Source organism: Pezoporus flaviventris, unplaced genomic scaffold (genome assembly GCF_033815535.1).
Source record: "Pezoporus flaviventris isolate CSIRO_AGI_PZ_B2104156 unplaced genomic scaffold, CSIRO_AGI_Pfla_v1 ptg000123l, whole genome shotgun sequence".
NCBI lineage: Eukaryota > Metazoa > Chordata > Aves > Psittaciformes > Psittacidae > Pezoporus > Pezoporus flaviventris.
Window position 1 is genome coordinate 842442 of NW_026892671.1, and position 10723 is coordinate 853164.

General features: G+C 47.7%; 1 pseudogene; it reads left to right on the forward strand.

The window, feature by feature from the left end:
• The first annotated feature begins 269 nt into the window (after positions 1-269).
• LOC133282443 (olfactory receptor 5AP2-like) lies at positions 270-1229 on the forward strand (annotated as a pseudogene).
• The last annotated feature ends 9494 nt before the right edge of the window (positions 1230-10723 follow it).

Genomic DNA, 10723 nt, shown 5'->3' on the forward strand with positions numbered 1-10723 from the left:
CTCCGGTGTTTTAACTATTCCACCACAGAAAAACAAAAATGCCCCTTTCTGCTTCAAGAAACTCCATGTTCTTTTCTAAACACCTTATCTGAAAAACATAAAATAGATATAATTTTGGTTAGAAAATATAATGGAAAATTCTATTTGCAGTTATTCTATGGCAGTTAAAATGGTCACTGATTGGAGTTAGATATGGTCCAAATCTGAATGTCCATTTTCGAACAGTTTGATGTTTCTCTTCCTTTTGCCTCAGGAGGTAACACCTGGTCATGAGAGGAAATCACACGCAGACTAAATTTATCCTCTTGGGAATTGCAGACAGCCCATGTGAGCAGACTCCTCTTTTTGTCTTGTTTCTAGTGATTTACATTGTCACTCTGGTGGGGAACTTTGCCATTTTCACATTGGTTCGGGTGTCTCCCAGCCTCCACACCCCCATGTACTTCTTCCTCACCCATTTTGCCTTCACTGACATCTGCTATTCCACAGTCATCTCCCCCAGGATGCTGGCAGACCTGTTATAAGAGGACAAAACCATTTCTTTCACCGGCTGCATGATGCAGTTCCTCACCTTTGGTTTCTTTGCTGCTATTGAGTGTCACCTCCTGGCCATGATGGCCTATGACCGGCACGTTGCTATCTGCCAGCCCCTGCTTTATGTGACCATCATCTCCAGCCGTGTCTGCTGGCAGCTGATAGCATCATCCTACCTATTCGCCTTCCTCAGTGCCATCATCTGCACATGGTGCGTGTTTGGAGGTTCCTTCTGTGGTCCCAACCGCATCGACCACTTCTTCTGTGATGTTGTCCCTGTTCTAAAGCTCGTGTGCTCTGACACCCACAGCAGTGAGATGGTCATCTTTGCCTTTGTCACCATCAACGTGGTGGGCACGAGCATGGTCATTTTACTCTCCTACATCTCTATTCTCTGTGCTGTGCTAAGGGTGTGCTCAGCACAGAGCAGGGCCAGAGCCTTCCACACCTGTGCCTCCCATTTGATGTCTGTTTCCTTGTTCTTCGGGACATCATTCTTCATGTACCTACAACCTCCCTCTAGTCACAGGAGCCTGGATAAGGTGGCCTCCATCATCTACACAATGGTCACCCCCATGCTCAACCCATTCATCTACAGCCTGAGGAACAAGGAGGTGAAGGGGGCTCTGCTGAAGTGTGGGAGAACATTCTTCAGCCACTGGCAACATAGAAGAGTTCTGTCATCTGGGACATGAACAGTCCATGGGCAGTGTGAAAGCCAATGGGGCACTGAAATACTGAGATTTTCCACTGATACTCATGACTTTACGGATGTTCTTCCACAGTTTCTGCACAAAAGTCTATGATAGTACTGAATGAGAAACAGACCCCCAAATCACACCATTCTTGGAAGAAAACCAAGAGGAGATTGAGCCTCAAAGTTCATTTCACTTCGCAGGCCCGCTCCTAGAAGAAGAAATTACCCTCAATAATCCCAGGCCTCTTTTCCTCACAGGAAACACCAATCAGCTTTATTCATATTAAACATTTGTCATTCATAAATGTGTATTTTCATTGCAAGATTCTTGACCTTGTTCCTCAGCTCCAGTAGAGTTCCTCACTCTTACCTGTGAGTTCTTTGTTAAAGCTGCTGGGGTGGGAGGGAAGAGGCAGTGTAGTTTTACATTTGCTTGCTGAAAAAGAGTCAGAGAAAAGGCTTCAAAAGATTGATTGCATTTGTTTGTGCCTTCCAAAGAGAAGAAGTTGGTGGGAATCAAGGTCTCAAGCTGCACCTTTGAATATCATGAGGAATCCCACCCCAGTCTGCAGCTTCACAATAAATTTCACTTCAAAGAAGAAATTGTAGACAATATAATTCATAATACAGGATGATGAACTGTGTTGATACTTCTCAGTGTAAAGGACAATTTGGGCACATCAGGGGGTCTCCCATTCATTTTAAGTGGAGTTTTACATTCATTTGCAGTGCTGTTTACTTCAATAATGAGAGAAACAGAATTCCAGCTGGACATCAGCACACACATCCCATGTCCATGCCCAGCTCATGCTAAAGCCCACCAGGAAACCAAATTGTCTATTTCATATAAGAATTAATTCTGTAGAAAGCTTCCATAGATGAAACACAATGCTGAACAGAATCAATGGTAATTGAGAGCTTTCTGGGTCTGAAAGAAGCCAAAGCACACTGATGGGGGAAAATATCTTTCCTTTAGCTGTTGTGACTGAGAATTAACTTATATTTGGAAAGTATGTGGATGGTGAAGAGACTGTTTATGTGCTCTGAAAAACAATGATATGAAAGGAGACTGTCTTAGGTATAAGGGGAACGTGGCTTCTACCTGCAGTCAATGAAGGGGCCAGACCCTACATCATTAAACGCTATAGAATTTGCAGGACAGAAACCTTTGATATCAGAGAACTTCCTTTAAAAACTTCACTAAACCTTGTTTTCTTCCAATCTATTTTATTGGATATTTCTGCTTAGACTATAGGTATGGAATCATGCAGCTTCAAAAAGCCCAAGTTTGACCTCAGAGGTACTGGAGAAACACAACTGTGAAGTCCAGCAATACATGAAACAGGCTTGAGGTTTTGGAAATACATTTTATACTGAGATCATCATTGCATGGTTCTGCTTCAATCTTTGCAGAGAAAGGGTCTACATAATGCAGAAACTCCTGGCTGTAGACACAAAATTCCCACACCAAATACATACCAGATTTCCTATCAATCCAAGTCTAATAGTTTACCTGGTAAAGGAGAAGTCACTATGAACCAGAGAATGACACTTGTATATAGGGTTCAATTCATTATTCTATTTCCCTCACTGAGAACACTACCTCCTATTTTGCCCATGCAGGGACATGGTCCAGATGGAAAGCAATAGCCAAAGCAGTGAGCACTGCTGGGTGCAGAGCATGATGGGTTCTCCTCTGCAGGAGCCTGGAGACTGCCACAGGGTTGGTCTCATTCATCTCTTTAAAGAGAGGCAAAGGGGAACACTCTGGTGTGCAGGGACCATCCCACAGAATCTGAGCAAGAGAAGTTAGGCAGAACAGAGACCTGGGCCAAGTTCAGACAAGACTCCAGAGCATCAGGCAAGTTGGTGATGAGGAGGCAGGTCCAAGAACAAAACGGGTCAATACAGAAGAAGTCAACAACCTGCTCAGGATCAGGTTCAGCAATGGCTAGGGAGATCCATTAGCAAGCCTAGGTCACCATGAAAGGATTCCATAGGTGTGCACAACGCCTGCTAAACTGGAAACCACAATGCCTTTAATAAAACTCAAGCTCCCTGGGCTGAGGTTAAATAGAGATGGAGGTCAAATATGCAGAGGGTAGGGATGGAGCTGCAACTGAGGCTGCTCATGTGGATGAAGGCCTCTTAGTTCACCCTGGGATAATTCATCATTGCCTGGAAGTGTCCATTTCTCGACCTTGAGTACAGTGGAAGCCCAGAGTCAGCAGCTCAACTGTTGGACATCCAGGTACTTCATAGAATCATAGAACAGTTAGGGCTGAAAAAGACCTTAAGATCATCAAGTTCCAAACCCCCTGCATTGGGCAGGGACACCTCACACTAAACCATGTCAACCAAGGCTCTGTCCTTGAACACCACCAGGGATGGAGCTTCCACAAGTTCCTTGGGCAATCCACTCCAGTGCCTCACCACCCTCACAGTAATGAACTCCCTCCTTAGAGCCAATCTAAACTTACCCTGTTTAAATGTTAACCCATTAGCCCTTGTCCTATCACTACAGTTAATAATGAAGAGTCCCTCCCCAGCATCCTTATAGGCCCCCTTCAGATACTGGAAGGCTGCTATGAGGTCCCCATGCAGTCTCCTCCAGGATGAAGAGCCCCAACTTCCTCAGCCTATCTTCAAACAGGAGGTGCTCCAGCCCCTGATCATCCTCATGGCCTCCTCTGGATTTACCATGTAGATAGCCACACTGGGGATGGAAAACTGGGCTCTCAAGTGTCCACAGAGGGACAGCAGCAAATCCAGAGGGGGAGCCCCTTGTGCATCATGTTCCATTTTGGGACCCTCTGTAAGATCTGAAATGGCTCTAAACTCATTCTGTGGCCAAGAACAGACAAAAAACTTTGCATTCCCCACAGGTGTGTCAGAAACACCATGAAAGCTGCTCATCAGTGCTGCTGTGTAGCTGTGATAAGGGATGGCTCAGCAACTCCATGACTCTCAGATGCCCAAGCACCACAATGCCTTTCGGAGCTGATTTCACACCCTTTGATTTTCCTTTCCTTTGTTTTCCTCTGGGAAAGCATGAGCAGCCCTGGAGGCTTCCTCCCAGGAGAGCACATGCAACTCTATTTACAGCCCCAGCACCACAAGCTGGGCTCTTGGAGTCTGGCAGGAGCTCACCTCTCTTCACATCAGGTACTTAACAGAGCTGATGCCGGCACGTAGATGTTCTCTGCTGCACTGGGGATAAATCCTTGGCTCCCATCACTGAGTGGCAGAGGGAAGGCACAGGAGGTAACACCAACACAAAGCAGAGCTTCACCTGCACTGAGGTAGTGGGCTTGTGTCTGCATGTTCTAGTTGCCTCTTTAGCAAAGCTGTGTCAGAAAACAGCCTTACCATTGTGGGTTTTCCTTATGATAAGATGGAGCAATGTCTGATGCAGGTTGTTTTTCTGTTACATAGGCAGCTTAAGCAAGATACACTGATTTATTCAAGAGTTAAATGAGGATGAATCTTATTCTGTTATAAAGAAATGCAACAGTTGAGATTGTCAGCAGAATATAGTCACTAAGAAATCAGCCTTTGGAATCAGCACATTTTAACATCAACTCAGCTTTCAAGCAAGCAGCTTAATGCCCATGCTTTTAGGATGCTTCAGCATGCTGGAGCTCACAAAGGTATAAATCATGATTTTACCAATGTGTATTTCATCCTTTGAGAATGATCTCAAATAGTTTGATAAATGTGATTTGAAGACCAGAATGATGATCAAAAACCAAGGGAAAATATCCCTTGCATGTGAAGTCATGCACGTGTAATCTGGGGTTTCCCTGGGACTGGGACTTTCTCTTGCTCCAAGCTTGCGTGCACTCATCATGAGTTTCCTCTTAGCTGTCTTCTGAAACAAATTGCTTCCAAAGTGAAAGCTAATAAAGATTTAATTCTTTTTTTCAATCTCAAAAAATATTTGTTGCAGAATGGCTCCAAGAGCAAGGCCATGGATCCTTAGAGGCCTTGTGTGAGCAAAACAAGGTGTAGGCCTCACAGGTAACCGGAAACCAGATGTGGGAGGAGAATGTGAAGGAAGCTGTGTAGAACTAACCAATACTGTTGTGACTAGTAGGCGTCGTTAAACACCACGCGGATTTAAGCGAAGTGCGCCACAAATAAAGTAGAAGCTTGCTTATCACCCATATTGGGTTGGTGTGTCTTGCTTCTCCTCGTCACTAACAAATGGCGCCCAAACAGGGACGCAGACTACAGGGCCCCGGTTAGCGGGGACCCGGAATACAGGGCCCCAGTTGATGGGGACCCAGAATACAGGGCCCTGAGTAACAGGGACCCAGAACGGCGAGTGAGCGGCACCGGCAGCAGCGGCCGGGGAGCGCGGGCAGTGCTACTGAGGTGGCGTGACGGACCCGGGTGCTTGGACTGACCGAAAGGAGTCCGGCGCTGGGGCGAACCAGACACTGCTGCATCGGGAGGACGATTCGGAGACTGAGGTTACAGGACAATCCAGAAAAGGATGATCTGGAAAAGGCTGGCCATGAAAATGGACCGAGAGGTAGCCCCTGATTTATTACAGCGCTTTTTATAAAAGTGGGGAATTAAGCCTGAGACTCTAAAGCAGCTAGCAGGTCTAGTGGCTGTAGGGAAGGCTAAGGGATTTTTTGTAGATCCTAATACAGTTTTTGAGGAGAGTGAGTGGCAAAAGTTTGGTGATGAGTTATTCGACTCGATGCTTGATGATGATAGGAAACTTGGTAAGCCTTGGAGAGAAGTAATAAATTGTATAAAAAAATACAAGGCGTAAAAGAAAATCGCAGCTGTAGCAACAGAGAAACTAGGAACAGAGGTCCCCGGTCTGTTGAGGCCGGGAGAATATTATAACTCGTTTCCCCCAACCCGCAGGGCGCTCCCTGTGCTCGGAGCGCAGGGTTTCCCGCCCCCCTTTCCTTTTCTCCCCCTCCTTCTTCATCAGAAGGTGCAGCGGAGGAGGCGCAACTCCCTGCTCCCCCACCACCCCAGTTGAGTTCCGAAAGGCAGAGGGATTCCGACAGGAGGGACTTTGAAAAGGACAGAGAGAGTGTATTAGAAGGGATACGCATGATAAATGTCGAGGAATCCGAAAGGAAGAGGGTGGTGCCTCGGCGCCCGATCGATTGGGACGCCATTTTGAAACATGCAGTAGAAAATAGAGATTATGCCCTAGTGGGAGATCTGGAGGACCTGCGAGCCTTTCCAGTCCGGTACGAACCAGATGGACTGGGAGGAGCACAGGGAACCCATTATGCCCTAGATTGGAAATTTTTAACTCAGTTACAGGGTATGGTAAACGAATCAGGATTGCACGTGAGCCCACTAAACAGATGTTAGGTTATATATGGAGTGGTACAGTTTTATGCCCTGAAGATATTAAGGGAATAATTAGGATGATCATGACACAAGCACAGCAGCTATTGTGGCAGGTGCATTGGCAGCAGCTCTGTGATAGATCATCAAATCTGCCCAGAGGTCAAAATGACCCGCTGTTTGGTGTTACAACAGAACAATTGATGGGAACTGGGTGATTTGCTAGTATAGGCATTCAAGTGCAAATGGGGCCAGACGTTTGCCTGAAATCCATGCGTACTGCCCAGGAAGACATGCAGAGGGCGTGCACGGCGCCCCACACCCCCTGGTACATGTCCATTAAACGGGGAAAAGATGAAACATTTTCTGATTTTGTGGATAGACTAACCACAGCCATAGCAGGTACTCCAGATTATATGAGGGGTCCGTTGTTGCACCAGTGTGTCATGGAAAATAGCAACACCTACACAAAAAATATTTTAGTTACCGTACCTGCAGATGCCACCATAGAACTTATGTTAGAACGCATCAGCAGGGTGCCCGTAGGAGCTCAGGCACTACTTGTAGAAACTGTTAAAGAGATGGGAAAAGAGATAGCTCAGGCACAGAGGGAGGCAGCTCAGGCTCAGGTACAGGCTTTTGCAGCGCTGGGTCCTCTCCGGTCCAACAACATAGTGCCGGCCCAACCAAGACGTGAATGCAAGCCGCTGCTTCGTTGCTTCCGATGTGGCGGAAGACATTTGAAACGAAACTGCAGAAGGACTGTCTGGTGCTCTAATTGTCACCGAAACAGCCACAGCACAGAAGCCTGCAGCTGTTTGGGAAACGGACAGGCGAGCGCGAATGGCCGCCACGCGCAGATAACAATTGCGGCCCCTGTTCAGGCCGCCGCCCAGTGGCCAGCGCCAAGGGCGACACCATCAGCCGGGAGCTGCGGCCCGCAGCCCGCCACAAGAGGGAGCCTCGGCTTGGACCTGGCAACCGCAGTAGATGTGACCCTCATTGATCAACGGCCATGTAAGATCCCCACCGCAGTCTGGGGAACACTAATGATCAATGGACAGGCCCATGGAGCATTGCTGCTTGGGCGATCCTCCAGTGGACTGAAGGGTCTGTTTTATATTACCTGGACTGATTGATGCAGACTTTACTGGAGAAATTTGCATGGTAGCTCAAATGTCATTTCCTCCGATTCATATCCCTGAAGGGAGTAAAATTGCCCAGCTAGTCCCCTTGCCACAATTAACTGCTGCAATGCAAGATACTGGCCCACTGGCCAAGCGTGGGTCCCAAGGATTTAGCTCCACGGGAGGCCTTGTTATGTTAACTGTCCCAATGACCACCAGACCCGTCGTTGACTCCACATGGTCTCGAGGGATTCAGCGTCTAAATCTACCAGCATTACTGGACACTGGAGCCGATATCACCATAATAAACACAGACAAGTGGCCACACTGGTGGCCGTGCCACCCTACCTTTGGCAGGGTTGAAGGCGTTGGCGGTACTGCTTCTGTGCAATGCAGCTCTGATTTAATACAGGTGGCCGTCGATGGTCAGGTTGCCTCCATCTATGCAACCATCATTTCGTTGCCGACTGGGGTTAATGCCCTAATCGGCCGAGATGTGCTAGACCAGCTGGGACTGGTGCTGACTAACCAACATTTTTAGGAGCGGTCGCTGCACAATGGACTTTCCCGATCCAGCTCACATGGACTACTAACACCCCAGTGTGGGTCGAGCAGTGGCCGCTGAAAAAGGAAAGTTTAGAGCAAGCGCAACTTTTAGTGCCGGAACAATTACAACAGGGACATCTACGACCTTCCATGAGCCCTTGGAATACGCCGATTTTTGTTATAAAAAAGAAATCAGGAAAATATAGACTGCTACAGGATTTGAGAGCTGTCAATGCACAGATACAAGCGATGGGTGCCTTGCAGCCAGGACTGCCCAACCCTGCTATGCTCCCTGAGGGTTGGCACCTGCTGATTATTGATCTCAAAGACTGCTTTTTTACAATTAAGCTGCATCCACTAGACACCGCACGATTTGCCTTTACCTTGCCAATGCCAAATAAAGCAGCACCTTTTCGCCGTTTTGAATGGAGTGTATTGCCACAGGGCATGAAAAATAGCCCTGCCCTGTGTCAACTGTTTGTGGCCAATGTGCTTCAGCCCCTTCACCGAATATGGCCAGGAACATTAATTTATCACTCTATGGACAATATTCTATTCGCCCAAAATCAACCCTTCACTACGGACCAAGAGACTCTACTGGAGCAGCAACTGAGCAAGCATGGACTCGTTATCGTGGCTGAAAAAATTCAGCGCGGCCCTGCCTGGAAATATTTAGGCTGGCATATTACGGAGGGCCAAGTACAACCGCAAAACCTGCAACTTCACATTCAAATATCAACCTTACATGACACACAGCGCTTACTTGGAGATATACAGTGGCTGCGTCCCGTCGTGGGCATTTCAAACGATGATATTGACACCCTGAGATCCCTGTTGCAAGGTACCTACCCAGCACGGCCTGTGCGACCCACGTCGGAACAGCAGCTAACCATCCAGCGCATTAGCACACAAATCGCACAGCGATGGGTTGACCGTCGAGACCCAGATCTTCCCATAGATCTTACAATGCTACAAGGCCCTAAGCAACTTTTGGATGCACTGACACAGTGCAAAAAGGAAAAGGGGGAGGAGGTGAAGATATTGGAATGGGTTTTTACTGCTATCCGGCCCAAAACTACTATTCAACAGAAAATTGAAAATTTAGCAGAGTTGGTCCAAAAGGACCGTATGAGGGCATTGCAATTAACGGCCCAGGAACCCGGAACCACTTACTTGCCGATAAAATGGCGGGATCTTGAGTGGTATCTCCAGCATTCACAGGCGTTACAAGTCAGCCTGCTGTCTCAGGCTGCGGAGCTCAAGGTAGAACAACTGCAATTCACCACCTTGCGCTGGATCAGCCAGCAAGAATGGGTCAAGATACCAAAAAGGAGTGAGCGCCCGCTGGCCAATGCAGTAACGGTTTTTACAGATGCCAGAAAGAAGTCTCGGCGTGCCGCGGCGACCTGGATGCAGGATGAGAAATGGCATCAGCAGATATTGGCCGCGGAAGCAGAGGACTCACTGCAAACCTTAGAACTAGTGTCGGTCGTTTGGACCTTTCTGAACTGGCATCACACAGAAATAAATGTAATCTCTGATTCTATGTACGTCACAGGTGTGGTTCAGCGCATTGAGGATGCTCGACTCAGAGAGTGTCAAAACCGGCGGTTGTTTGACCTGCTGCGTCAGCTGCAGGCGACCATTCACCAGCGGGAGTGGGCTTATGCCATCATCCATATATGGAGTCATAAATGGTCACAGAGGTTGGGGGAAGGCAATGATAGAGCAGATCAATTAGTTTCCATTGCTGCACCCCTGAGCGACTTCATAAAAGCCAGGGAGGCCCACAATACTTTTCACCAGAATGCCAAAGGACTATTCCGTCAATTTAAGATTACAATGGAAGAAGCGAGAGGCATTGTTAGGGCCTGCCCCAGCTGTAGCCATCATGGACCAGGGCTGGGAATTGGGGTGAACCCTCGGGGCTTGGGCCCTTGTGAATTGTGGCAGATGGATGTCACACACGTGCTGCAGTTTGGACGCCTAAAGTATGTGCACGTCACAATTGACACATATAGCAGATTTCTATGGGCTACAGCCCAGACAGGAGAAAAGGGCTCCCATGTAGTATGGCATCTAACTAGCTGCTTTGCCGTTATGGGAGTACCTCAGCAAATAAAAACGGACAATGGGCCTGCTTATGTAGGTGAGAGAATGCACCAATTTTGTCAACAATGGGGCGTCAAACATGTGACTGGCATTCCCCATTCACCAACGGGACAGGCAATAGTTGAGCAGGCGAATCAGAACCTGAAACAGTACCGTGAAAAGTTCAGTGATGTTCACGACGTGCAAGAAAGACTGTCTAAGGCATTGTTTGTTTTGAATTACTTGTGCATTTTTGCAGACCAGGACTCTCCCCCTGCTCAAGTGCACGGCCGAGTTGTGGTGTCTGAGTCTAAGGCACCCATGATGGTCACGTACCGTGATCCAAGCACGGGCCTCTGGCGGGGCCCAGCAGAAGTGAAGTACATGGGGCGAGGTTATATGT